Below are 15,067 nucleotides of genomic sequence, written 5' to 3'. Positions count from 1 at the left end.
GAAGTGAAAGCCACAGAGCTCTCTGAAATGACTATTTAGGTCACAATGTCTTTGTGAATGGCATCTGCTTCCTTCTATTCATACTAATTTTATTAAACATTCTTTTGACTTAGTGTTCTTTTAAATTATACAATTTCACATTTTTTTCATGCTGCAAATATTCCAACTCTAAAGTGTTGCCTCCTTTTTGCTTATAAATCCCAGCTTTGATTTGTTTCTCTCTTCACGTATTTTTACTATAATCAGTATAGAGAAGCCATGCTGCAACCTCAAAGCTGTGCTTAGATTTTTTTTTTTTTGCTTAAATTCTTTTATTAGTACATTTTAGGTATACAATATGTTTACATTTATCATTGGGTGCTTGTACCTGTACATGATGTAACTTGTTTCTTATTTTTCCCCCATTACCTGTGCGCCCTTCACCCCTCCACGCTTCCCTATTTACATATTTCATTTCCATTTTTTTTCTTTTCTCATAATTTTTCCTTTCCATTCTTCCCTTTCCCCATCTTCTCCCACCACCCCTACCTCTTTGTACCTTTTCCTATTTCAAAGTATCAATTGTTAGTTGTTAGTCCGTTCAATCCTTATTTACACTCTCAGTTTCGCAAACTAGAGAAACTATTCGGTATTTACATGTGTGTCTTATTTATTTCACTTAAGAGTATGGCCTCAATACGCATCCATTTAGCTATAAATGACTTCTTTCTCATTCTTTATGGCTGAGTAGTACTCCATTTTATAAAAAATACCACATCTTCTTTATCCAGTTTCCAGTTGATGGGCATTTGGGCTGTTTCCAAGTTTTAGCTATTACAATCCGTGCCGCTATAAACATGGGTACATATATATTGCTATGGTATGATTCTTTTAATTCTTTGGGGAAGATACCCAGTAGGGGAATAGCTGGGTCAAATGGGACCTCCAGCCCTAGTTCTTTGAGGTATCTCCACACTGATTTCCATTGTGGTTGCACCAGTCTGCACTCCCACCAACAATGGAGAAGGGTTCCTTTTTCTCCACACACCCGCCAGCATCTGTTATTGGTTGATCTCTTGATAGGAGCCACTCTTTCTGAGGTGAGGTGGAATCTCAGTTTTGTTTTCATCCACATCTCTCGAATGACCAGTGATGTTGAACATTTTTTCACATGTTTCTTTGCTACTTTTACTTCTTTGTCTGAGAAATATCTGTTCATTTCAGATGCCCATTTTTGAATTGGGTCTTTGAATTTGGAAGGTCAGATTTTTTTCAGTTCTTTATATATTCTAGATAGTAGCCCTTTGTCTGAGTTACAGCTGCTAAAATTTTTTTCTGACAATGTAGGTTGTCTGTTAGCTCTGTTGGTGGTTTCTCTTGCAGTGCAGAAGCTTTTTAATAAGATGAAATCCCAGTTGTTCTTTCTGCTAGTTCGTGAGCTACTGAGGTTTTGTTCATAAAGTCTTTTCCTATGCCAATATCTTCAGGAGTTCTATCTAACTTATCTTCCAGCAAGTTTAGTGTTTCTGTCTTAATATTTAGATCTTTAATCCACTTCTATCTCAGTTTAGTGTATGGTGATAGGTATGGGTCTAGTTTTAATCTTTGGCAGGTTGAAATCCACTTTTTCCAATACCATTTATTAAATAGGCTATCTTTCTTCCAATGATGGTGGTTGGTTCCTTTGTCAAAGATGAGGTGGCTGAGTATGTCTGAAGTTGTTTCTGCATCTTCTAATCTATTCCATTGATCCTCAGCTCTGTTTCTTTCCCAGTACCATGCTGTTTTTAATCACAGTAGCTTTGAAGTATAGCTTCAAGTTGGGTATTGTGATACCCCCAGCCATGTCTCTGTTGCCCAGAATTGCTTTTGCTATTCTAGGCCTCTTCTGGTTCCAAATGAAGTTTTGGATTGCTTTGTCTAGTTCTGTGAATTATGTTGTTGGAATTTCAATCAGCATTGCATTAAATCTATATAGCAGTTTTGGAAGTATGGCCGTTTTCACTATGTTGATCCTTCCTACCCAGGAACAAGGAATGTCTTTCCATTTTCTTATATCCTCCTCAATCTCCTTTTTCAGGGTGTTGTAGTTTTCAGTGTAGAGGTCTTTTGCTTCCTTTGTTAGATTGATTCCTCGATATTTCATTTTTTTGGATGCTATTGTAAAAGGAATTATTTCCCTAATTTCTCTCTCAGTGAGTCTGCTATTTGCGTATAAGAAGGCTATTGTTTTTTGAATGTTGACCTTATATCCAGCTACTCTATTGAATCTGTCAATTAAGTCTAGATGTCTTTTGGCTGAGTTTTTTGGGCCTTCTATGTAAAGTATCATATCATTAGCAAATAATGACAGTTTCACTTCTTCCTTTCCTATCTTTATTCCTTTTATTTCTTTCTCTTTTCTAATTCCTGTGGCTAATGTTTCCAGAACTATATTGAACAAGAGTGGTGATAGTGAGCATCCTTGTCTTGTTCTTGATTTTAGCATGAAAGTTTTCAGTTTTTGACCATTTAGTATGATATTGGCTGTTGGTTTTTCATAGATAGCCTTAATCAGGTTGAGATAAAGACATTCTATTTCAATTTTCAGTAGCATTTTTATCATGAATGGGTGCTGGATTTTGTCAAATGCCTTTTCTGCATCTATTGAGATGATCATATGGCTTTTGTCCTTGACTCTGTTAATATGGTGTATTACATTTATTGATTTACGAATGTTGAACCATCTTTGCATCCCTGGGAAAAAACCAATCTTGGTCAGGGTGTATGATCTTCTTGATGACACTCTATATTCTGTTTATCAGTATCTTGTTGGGGATTTTTGCATCTATGTTCATTAGGGAGATTGGTCTGTAGTTCTCTTTTTGGGTTCGGTCTTTCCCTGGTTTTGGAATCAAAGTAACACTTGCTTCCAGGAATGAGTTTGGAAGCCTTGCCTCTCTTTCAATTTCCTTGATGAGTTTAAAGAGTAATGGCATTAGTTCTTCTTTAAATATCTTGTAGAATTCAGCTGTGAAGCCATCAGGACCTGGGCTTTTCTTTGTTGGTAAATATTTTATTACATTTTCGGGGTGTTTAGAATTTCTATATCTTCTTCATTTAACTTTGGCAATTCATATGTATCTAGGAATCTGTCCATTTCTTCTGTGTTTTCCATTTTATTAGAGTACAGTTTCTCGAAGTAGGTATTGATAATCCTCTGAATTTCTGCTGGTTCTGTTGTGACGTCCCCTTTTTCATTCTTAATTGCATGGATTTGAGCCTTTTCTTTCCTTTTTTGATAAGGTTGGCTAAAGTTTTATTGATTTTATTTATTCTTTCAAAAAATCAACTCTCAGGCTGGGAATTTGGCTCAGTGGTTTCATCACCTACTGCGCAAGTCCAGGGACCCGAGTTCAATCCCTGGTATCAAAAAAAGAACAACCAACTCTTTGATTCATTAATTTTTTTGTATCATTCTCTTAGTCTCCATTGCATTGATTTCTGCTCTGATCTTTATAATTTCCTCTCTTGTGTGAGCTTTTGGTTTATTATTCTCTTCTTTTTCTAGGAGTTTGAGGTTTTGTGTTAGGTTATTTATCTGAGTTCTCTCTGTTTTCCCAATATGGGCATTCACTGCTATGAATTTCCCATGTAGAACTGCTTTCATTGTGTCCCATAGATTCCTATATGTTGTACTGGCATTATCATTTACTTGTAGAAACTGTCTAATTTCTTCTTTAATTTTCTCTGTGACCCATTGGTTGTTCAGAAGGGTGTTATTCAATTTCCAGGTGTTTGTGGGAGTTTTGCAGTTTCTCATGTTACTGATCTCCAATTTTATTGCACTATGGCCTGACAATATACAGGGGGTAATTTCAATTCTTTTACACTGACTTAGACATGTCCTGTGAGCTAGCATGTGGTCTATTTTGGAGAATGACCCATGTGCAGCTGAAAAGAATGTATATTCTGATTTTGTGGGGTGGAACACTCTGTAGATATCTATTAAGTCCATTTGTTCAGTAGCTTGGTTCAGTTCTTGAATTTTGTTGTTAATTTTATGTGTCGATGATCTATCTGTGATAGTGGGTTCTTGAGGTCCCCCACTACAATTGTATTAGTGCTTGTTTGGTTTTTCGTGTCCATTAATATTTGTTTTGTATAGTTGGGGGCATTCATATTTGGTGCATATATATTTAGGATTGTCATCTCTTCCTCTTGGATTGTTCCCTTCACAAGGATGTAGTGATCATCTTTGTCTCTCTTAATTAGTTTTGGTTTGAAATCTACTTTGTCTGCAAATAAGATTGCTCCCCCTGCTTTTTTCTGGGTTCCTGTCACGTGGAGAGCCATTTTCCATCCTTTTACTTTCAGTCTATGAATTTTTTTTGAGTTAGGTGTGTTTCTTGTACACAGAATATTGCTGGATTTTGCTTCTTAATCCATTCTTTCAGTCTACTTCTTTTGATTGGTAAATTGAGGCCATTAACGTTGATAGTTATAATTGAGAGATATTGACTCATCCTTGTCATGATGTTTTACTGTTGTTGGCTCTTATTTCTTTTTCCCCCTTTCCCTTTAATTTCTTACCTTGCCTGGTGGCTTCCCTCTGTTAAGCCTCATGGAGTTGTGACCTTCATTGTCTTTTTCTAGGATATTGTTTGGGATTGTTTGGAGTGCTGGTCTGGTGTTCATGAAATTTCTCAGGTGTTCTTTGTCATGGAAGTATTTAATTTCCCCATCAATTTTGAAAGATAGTTTTGCCAGATACAACAGTCTAGGTTGGAAATTATTTTCTTTTGGGGCTTGAAATATTTCACTCCAGGCTCTCCTTGATTTGAGGGTTTGTGTTGAAAAGTCTGCCATGATTCTGATGGGCTTTCCTTTATAGCTGATTTGTTTCTTTTCTCTAACTGCCTGTAGGATTTTGTTCTTCTGTTGGGTTTCTGGGATTTTGACTATTATACGTCTAGGTATAGATTTTTTTTATCGTGGCTCAGTGGAGTTCTATATGCCTCACTTATCTGTATGTCCAATTCTCCACCTCTGTCTGGGAAATTTTCTACTATTACTTCTGTGAACAGTTTTTTATGTCAATTGTACTTTCTCCTGTTTTTTCATGGACTCCTATCAGTCTTATGTTATTCTTCTTTGCATCATCTAGCAGCTGCTGAATTGATTTCTCATGGTCCCTTACTATTTTTAAGAAATCTGTTTTCATGGTCCTTCACCGCAATCCTGTCTTCTATATCTGATATTTTATCTTCAGATTCTCTTAATCTGCTCTGCATGCTTTCAATGGAGTTTTTAATGTCCTGAATATCTGTTTGAATCTGTTTCATGGATTCCATTTCTTTCTTATGTTGGATGATCATGTTTTCCATTTCTTTCTTATGCTGGGCATTCATGGCTTCCAGCATGATTCTGAGCTCATCTATTTTTTTTTTATCAGTTTCTGTTCTAGAACCTCTAATCATGTCTCTCACTCTGCTCACCATCTCTGCAGTTATCTGGGAGATTATTTCTGCTTTGAATTTTTCTAGAGCCTCATTCATCTGTTTTGTTACTTCCTGTGCTATCAGTTCAGGGTGTCCAGGTGGTTGATTATTATCAGACTTTTCTGCCTCATTTCCCCCAGAATTTGCCTTTTGTGGGGTGGAAGTCTGGGTTTGTGACTTGCTTAGATGTCTTCTCATTTTTGTTTTTGGTACTGTCCTTGGTTTAGTTCCTGGGTTGATATTTTGAAGTTGTTTATTGTAAGTATCTTTGTTGATGTATTTAAAACCCTTATGGAATGATTGCTTCTCAGAGGTGTCTTCTAGATATAGCTGGTCTTTAGGTTTTGAGTCTCTAATGACTCTGAGGCTATCTCATTTTCATTATACTAGGAATGACAACTGTTTAGATCAATCACAATACCTTAGCCCAAGTGATACAATCAGCAACACCATAGCATCAAATGCATCTTAGAGAATGACAATTTGTGGCAGTTATTAATCTATCACCTTTAAAAATGAAGGGTCTCCTTCAGGGTATGTCTCTGCTGCCACAGTAGACAATGTGGGCAGCAGTGTGCAGTTATAAGTCAATGAGCCTTAGTAAGCTAGTCCCAGACCTGTGAGATTAAGGCAGATTCCAGGTTCTGATGGAGGCTGGTGATAAGTTGAGCTCCCTGTTCCTCCAGCTTACCAATCATGGTGGTCTGGTGTGCCTTTAATGCAGAGATTCCCTTCACTTTTCCGGTGGGCTTGTTTTCATCAGGGAGCCTGAGGCAGGCCCTCTCTCTGTTGTTCACTTCTGCTGCTCAGGACAATGGCTTTTATGTCCCCCTGTGCCTGTGCAGTGTGTAACCAAGTAGTTGCACAGCCAAAAGGCCAGAGGCCCGGGTGGGGGTGGGGCTGTTGTTGGAGGTGCCCATGAGGCCAAGCCATCAGCTGGTGGGCATGCCTGGGGGGAGTCCTCCTTACCCTGTCCTGGTGGCAAGCTGGTGGAGCTAGCCAGAGGAAGCACTGCTTAGATTTTTTATCCACTAAATGTCTTAGTTCATTTTTTTTTTATGTCCAAAAAAAATACTTTATTTCTAAAATACTTGAATAGTTTTTTTTTTCCTATTAAATTCTTTTATTGGTACATTGTAGGTATACAACACAATTACATTTCTCATTGGGAATTGTACCTTTATATAATGCATCTTGGTTCTTATTTTTTCCCCATTCCCAGCCCTCCCTTCACCCCCTCCACCCTTCCCTATTTACAAAGACTTTATTTCCATTTTTTCCATTTCTCATCATTTTTTCCTTTCCCTTCTTTCTTTCCCCTGTGCCTCCCACTACCCCTACCCCTTTGAACCTTTTATTCCTATTTTACATTATCGATTATTCATTCTAATCATTCATACATTTTAGGTATACAATATAATGACATTCATCATTGGAAATTTGCACCTTTACATAGTCTCTCTTGGTTTCTTAGTTCATTCTTAAATTCTTTCTTCCATACACATGACACAAACACAATTCAGCCAATTTCTTTATCACTTTGCAACAAAGAGAAGACCTTTCTTCTACTTTCCTATTTCTCATTTTTGTCTTTGATCTCATCAAAAATTACCTTTACCATCCATATTCCACTATAGTGATCATAAACACTTAAGTAGTCAACAAAATTAAAATTTCCCTACAGCATTCCACAACTGAAACAATACTGCACTCTAGCCTGTACTTATTATCCAGTTCCAAAGTCTTTCCATGTTTTTTAGATGGCTACCATCTAGTTCCCATGCCAGTTCCTTTGTGTTCATGTGAGTGAAGGACAGCGAAGAGTGAGTTCAATGAAAGAATAATAGGTTATGCTGTGTCTTGGTAGTCTCATTCAGAAGTTCAGGTTGTATTATGAGAGCAATAGTAGAGGATTTTAAGAACAGGAATGGAATATCACTTGTTGTTACGGCCAAATGTCTCATAAATCAGGATTGCAGTTGCAATATTTAGAGCAGAAGCTTTTGTATTGTCTAAGTATCACCCAATGACCCATAGATCACCTAATGACTTATGACTCTTCTTTTAAAAAAAGATGTATACATTGTTTATAATATATTGAGAATAAAGGTTATTTTTATTTGGTAGAGAAATTGTGAGCACTAATTATGACAGTTAAGTTAGATTGTCAAATTCATTGGTTTGAAACCCACCTAGAGGATTAGTAAAGCATACTGGATGTGTGTCTTTAGGTCACAGAGGCATGACCATGAGAACTATATATGGTCCCTAGCACCTTCCTCTCTGGTGCTGTTTTCCTGATCTGCTTCCCTGACACCAAGAAGTGAGCAGCTTTACTCTATCACATCCTTCCTCCATGATGCTTCTTCCCTGGAGTCAGCTGATCATAGACTGAACCCTCTAAACCCATGAGCCAAATTGAACCTCTCTTCATTTAAGTTGCAGGGATTAAACATTTAGTACCAACAATGAGAAAGCTGACTAGTACAAGAACATTAATACTGAAAAGTGGGACAATCACTATGACTATATCTGACAATGTAATTCAGAAGCATTTGGAACTGGTTTGTGGGAGGAGTTTGGAATGATGGGTACTGGAGAAGTCCCAGAATGCTGTAAATGGAATTTAGTAGGGAAATCTGGTTGGAGATCAAAAGACCAAAATGGGACAATGAAGGCCAGCTCATGAGGTTTCATATGGGAACCAGAAATCTATTGGGAATTAGACTAGATATCATTTAGTTATACTTTAGCAAAGAAGTTGTCTATATTTTCCCATGTACTAAGACTTTATACGATGATGAATTTACAGGTATTAGACTAAGTAAACTGCAAGAAATTTCAAGCCAGCTCAGCATTTAAGTTATTGCATGTGTTCTACTGGCTGTTTTCAGCCAGATCTACAGAGAATCAGGAACAAAAGGAACAGCCAAAGGACTTGAAAATTTGCAGTTTGGACAGAAAAGAAGCATGTATAAACTTTGGGTCAAGGAGAGCATGATTGCTGAAGAGTTTACCACTAAAATAATAACAAGTACTTTGAAGAATACGAATACTTTGAGGGCATTCCAGGAGTCAGTAAGACACTCCTTTTCTCAAGCAGAAATGTGCAAATGTATAAACCTTTGATTTGAGATAGAGCCTGTAGGCCTCTGACTGAAGAAGAACCACCTAGGGGATTGGTTCCCAGAGATTCATTTCAGTATGCTTAGCCAACCAGGCATTCAGAGACAGCTGCAGCCACACCCTAAGGGAACTTGTCTACCACTCATAATGGTGGAATATCTTGATGTCATCCATACAATGCTGGTTTTACTAGCATGCAGAATACAAGATCTATGGTATCATGGAGATTTCCATGCAGATTTCAAAGGAAGGCCTGGGAGGCCAAGCAAAGTGTCTCTGAGAATGTATGTGTCTCTGGGCATGTATGAAGCTGTGTGAATGAAGCTGAAGGAGTAGGGGAGACCCCAGGAAGTCAGAGATGCCAGATATGTGACTGTTCTGCAAAGAAGAGCTGTAGGCAGCTAGTGGAACAGTCCAATAGAGAGGCCATGTGGGCTGCAAACAGTAAATATATATGGCTGTAGGGCTTCCCAAACCCTTCAGAACGCAAACTTCACTCCATATGCCCCCAAAGCCAGAGATGTAGCTCCAGGACTTAATATTCACCCTACTGGATTTGATCTAACTTTTGTCCATCTCCTTTCTATAGTCATGTTCCTCCCTTTTGGAATGGGAATGTTTATCCTGTGTCATTACATCATGAGATTAAATAACTTGCTTTTTGAATTTTACAGGGATTCATGGCTAAGAACTTGCCTAGTTTCTCAGAGGAAATTTTACTTGGACTTTTGAAATACCCTGTAACTATCCAGACTTTGGGATGGCAGTGGTGCACTTTTCATTATTTGTAGAATAGCTATGTCATGTTAAAATTAATCACGATCTTTTGCTTATTTGGAGATTAAATGAGGTTTAAGAAGATTTATTTGAGTTTTGATTTGACAAGGGTTGGAATGTGGCAGTTAAGCTGCACTGTTAACTTTATTGACTTTAGGGCCACCTAGGATATTAGTAAAACATGTATCCAGGTGTGTCTGAGTGGTTCATGGAGGCATGATTTGGGGTACTATACCTGTTCCTCAGCTTCTTCCCCTGTATCACAGTTCCCCTGCTCTGCTTCCTAGCCAATCTGAAATGAGCAGCTTTGCCCCACAATGCCTGTCAGCCATGATGCTTCTGCCATGAAACCAGCTAATCATAGGCTGCACCCTCTGAATTCATGCGTCAAATTAATCCTATTCTGTGTTAAATTACAAGCATATGGTATTTTATCCAGAGAACTAAAAAAGCTGATGGACACACTGATGTACCACTATCAGTAAATAATCTCTTAATATGCTGGTGACATGTATGTGATTAAGATTTACAGAAAGAATAGGGAATGTAAACCCAGTGAGTTCAGTAAGTGGAAATAAGCATCTATCCTTACATTTTAAAATAATTATGCTCTGATTACAAAAATGATAGTGGACCATCAATCAAATATGCAGAAATATGACATAAAAAAGAGGAAGGGAAGGAGAAAAGATGTTTTCATTTGAAGAAATCAAGTAAACATTTAGAAAAAAATGATGGAATCACAAAATCATCCTTTGCTAATCATCATTGCATAATGTGATTCCAGGAAGGAAACACTAATGGTTATAAAAATAGTGATTGAAATTTTGAAGACTATGGCTACAAGTTCCAAAGTAGCTCACCATATGATACTTACTAATATAAAGAGAATAAAATAGATACACCTCAGTTATTGTAGGACAAAATTCAGTTATCTAATGGTATATGAAAAATACACCCTTTGTTGCAGTTTCCAGTAACATTTTCTTCCTATTCTTTTGAGACTTCTGCAGTGCCTTTTACTCTACATTTCTGCCATTGATCTCTTCACAATAACATAGATATTCTCTAATATGTTACCTATTTTCTCTACCATGCTCCTCCTTCCTTCCTTTTAATTACTCATCAGCAGAATCCTTGACATCAACATCACATTTCTTCATATAGTCTTCTCTTAGTCAGCGTGGGCTACTATAATGAAATATCATAAACTGTCTTAAACAACATTTAATTTGTATAGTTCTGGAAGCTGAGATGTTTAAGATCAGGGGGCCAGCTGTTTGATTCCTTATAAGGACCTTCTTCCTATATTATAGAAGGCCATGTTATCGCCATGTCATCACTTAGCAGAAGAACAATGAGTTCTTGTCTCTTTTTGTCTTCTTAAAAGGATATTCATCCACCTACAGAAGCATGCTTAACTTCCAAAGGCCTCACATACAAGGCCTTCACTTTGGAGTTAGGGCTCCAACCTATACATTTTTAGTAGAAAATAACCCTTCAGACCATAACCTTTTATTCTTCTCCTCCCCTCCATTCATACCCTTCTTGCATGTAAAATAAATTCATTTCATCTCAATAATCCTACTGCTGTCCATCTCCATCAAATTTTGGTGTTGTCAGGTTTTGTCCCTGACATTTTAATAAAGAATCTTATTTTCATTTTTATTTCCATTTCTGAGATTTCTACTGAGGTTTATCATATTTTTGCTTCTTAGATGTTCATCTTTCCTTTAATGTGAATCATCATTTTATATTTTATATAGTATAATATATACATTTATATGAGGCATAGATAAATTTTTTTTACAGAAACATAATATGAGTGGAGCTTTAAAAGGTTATGGTTAATTTATAGATAAAATTGATGTAAGTAGAAAAGATCCTATTATGTAAAAGTAGGGCAAGTTGTATTTCCAAGTAAATTCAACTAAGTTTAATTAAATGAAGATTAAGATCAAGTTCCTACTAAGTAAATTATTTAAAAGAATGTAGACAAAGAGAAAGTAAATAGAACTTCAAAGTTTGACTTCTTGCACCTGTCACAGTGCAGGAAGGTAAAATGCAGTGGGATCCTCACCCTTCTCTGTGTAAGCCTCAGACACGCTGAATCTATGCAAGCCCCACTCCTACAGCCCCTGGAAATGGGACACCCACTTCCCCAGTCCTGGCATTTTAATAAGAAAAAAACTATGTGTATCAAAGAATTTAGAGGTACGGACACTTGTGCACGTTTTGATGTACCACTGGGGAAGGGTTTGGGACAAATGTGTGACAAAAATCAAGGGATAGAGAAAAGACTGAATTTTTAAATTAATTTTAGTGGTACAATTTAAATATTCATAACAAGTATATGCACCAAAGGGAATTTGTACCTGTATATGGTGTATCTTATTTTATTTATTTATTTTTTTGGTACCAGGGATTGAACTCAGGTCCTTGTGCTTTCGACGCAGGCGGTGGAACCACTGAGCTAAATCCCTGCCCCTATATGGTATATCTTGATTCCTCTTTTTCTCCCAATCCCTCCCCTCATTTCCACCCCCTCCCTCACTTATTTACAAAAGCTTTGTTTCCATTTTTTTCCTTCTTTTCTCATTTTTTCTTTTCTCTTCCTTTTTCTCCCATCCCCTCTTCACAGTTTCCCTTTCTTTTTGAACAATTTGTTCCTATTTCACATTATCTATCTTACATTTTGGTCCTTATTTACCTTTTCAGTTTCTCACACCAGAGAGACAATATGATATTTACACATGCATGTCTAATTTATTTCATTTAAAAGTATAGTCTCAGGGTGCATCCAGTTAGCTATAAATGTCTAAAGTTTGGCTTTCTTTGGCTGAGTAGTACTCCGTTGCATAAGAAAACACATCTTTTTTATCCACTCATTGGTTGATGGGCATTTGGGTTGTTTCCACGATTTAGCTATTACAAACTGTGTCACTATAAACATGGGTGCCCATATACGGTGGTATGATGCTTCAAATTCTTTGCAGCAGGAACCCAGAAAAAAGCAGAGGTAGCTATTCTATTTGCAGACATTGTGAACTTTAGCCCAAGACTGAACAAAAGAAATAAAGAAGGTCACTACATACTTCTTAAGGGAAAACTACAAGAAGAAGAGATAATAATTATAAATATTTATGCACCAAATATTGGTGCAACCAACTATATAAAGTAAATATTAACAGACAAGAGAAATCTAATAAGCATGAGCACAGTTGTAATGGGGGAACTTAATACCTCATTGTCACAAATAGATAATATAAACAAAAATATCAACAAGGAAATATCAGAACTGAAGCAAACTTGTGAACAAATGGACTTAATAGATGTCTACAGAGTTTTCCACCCCAAAACATCATAACACACATTTTTCTTAGCTGCACATGGGACATTCTCCAAAATAGACCACATACTACCCTTTAGAACATACTTAAGCAAATGCAAAGGAATTGAAATTATCCCATGCATTTAATCTGACTATAGTGCAATGAAAATGGAAATCAATGGCAAAAGAAACCACAAACACTCCATAAATATATGGAAATTAAATAACACCCTGCTGAACAACCAATGGTTCACAGATGAAATTAAAGAAGAAATTAAACAGTATCTGCAATTAAAAGATAATGCCAACACAACATACTGCAACCTATGGGATGCAATGAAAGCAGTACTAAGAGGAAAATTTATAGCAATGAACTCTCACATCAGGAACACAGAGTGAGTTCAAATAAAGGACCTAATGTTGAATCTCAAATTTCTAGAAAAAGAAGAAGTCAAGCCCAAAGCTTGCACAGGGAGGAAATTTAAAGATCAGAGCAGAAATTAATGCAATTGAGACTAAGAAAACAATACAAAAAACAATGAATTAAGGAGTTGGTTCTTTGAAAGATTAAATAAAGTTGATAAACCCTTAGCCAACCTTTAAAAAACAAGGAAATAAAAGACTCAAATTCATGCAATTAGGAATGAAAAGGGTGAAATCACAACAGATCCTTTGGAAATCCAGAAGATCATCAGTACCTACTTCAAGAACTTATACTCTAATAAAATGGAAAACACAGAAGAAATGGACAGATTCCTAGATACATATGAGTTACTAAAGCTGAATCAAGAAGATATAAAAATTCTAACAACCCAGTATTAGCCAATGAAATTGAAAATGTAATTTAAAACTAACCAACAAAGAAAAGCCCAGGTTCTAATGGCTTTACTAGTAAATTCTACAAGAAATTTAGATATCTATTGCCACTTCTTTAATGAAATAGAAAGGGAAGCAATACTCCCAGAATCATTCCCAGAAGTATTACCCTGATACCAAACCCAGAGAAGGACCCAATCAAAAAAGAAAACTATAGCCCAATCTCCCTAATGAACATAGATGCAAAATTCCTCAACAAGATACTGGCAAACAGAATACAGCAAATCATCAAGAAGATTATACATCATGACCAAGTAGGATTCATCCTAGGAATGTAGAGATGGTTCAATACATGCAAATTAATAAATGTAATACACCATATCAACAGAGTCAAAGACAAAAATCCATAATCATCTCAATAGACAGAGACAAAGCATTTTTCAACACCAATTCATGATAAAGAAAAAAACCTACAGAAAACTGGAATAGATGGTCTTTGCCTCTGTCCAATAAAAGCCATCTATGACAAATTAATAGCCAACATAATACTAAATGGTCAAAAATCAAAAGTTTTCACTCTAAAATTAAGAACAAGACAAGGATTCCACTGTCACCACTCCTATTCAACATAGTTCTGGAAACATTAGCCAGAGCAATTAGATAAGGAAAAGAAATAAAAGAAGTAAAGGTAGGAAAGAAAGAAGTTAAATTATCAGCATTTGCAGATGACATGATTCTCAACATAGAAGACCTCAAAAACTAGATTTAATAACCAAATGCAATAGTGTAACTGGATACAAAGTCAACACTCAAAAATTAATAGCATTCCATATACAAACAACTTTCACAAAATAATGTCAAAAAAGTGAAATACTTAAGAATCAATCTAACAAAGGAAAAAAGGACCTAAATATTGAAAATTACAGTACTCTGAAAAAGGAGATTGAAGCAGTTATCAAAAAATGGAAAGATACTCCTTGCTCTTCAGTAGGAAAAGCCAACATACTGAAAATGGCCATACCCACAAAACTGTTATACAGATTTAATGCAATCCCAATCAAAATTCCATTATCATACCTCACAGAACTAGAGAAAATATTCCTAAAATTTATTTGGAACCAGAAGAAACCTAGAATAGTAAAATAATTCTAGAAAACAAAGGCAAGGCAGGGCATCACAATTCCTCACTTGAAAGATTGAATTTGAGATGTATCAAGTACTTGTACCTTCACTCTCAACAGAGTTTCTAAGTATCTCAGGCCTTTTATTTACTCTGCTGACTCAAGTCAGAATCAATGTGGTTCATAAAGCATGTAACCTGCTCCACTGGACAGGAAAACCAGGATGGGAACTGTGGAAGGTTATTTCCTGATAATATGTGTAAGTAGGCCCACAATAACAGTAGTCACATCAGGCTTCTATTAAACCATGTTTCCTGTCCTTTCTATTTACCAGGAGTTTATGGCCACATGTAGGGTGGATTAAGTGCATAACAGGGAGTGTCAGGTGTCACAGATCAATTAGGTCATTAAATATGAAAGAAAGCTAAAAACATCTT

The sequence above is a fragment of the Heterocephalus glaber genome, unplaced genomic scaffold, assembly GCF_053883595.1.
Source record: "Heterocephalus glaber isolate CG9 unplaced genomic scaffold, H.glaber_assembly_v1.0 deba00001504, whole genome shotgun sequence".
Classification (NCBI taxonomy): domain Eukaryota; kingdom Metazoa; phylum Chordata; class Mammalia; order Rodentia; family Bathyergidae; genus Heterocephalus; species Heterocephalus glaber.
Note: the sequence above shows the minus strand (reverse complement) of the source record.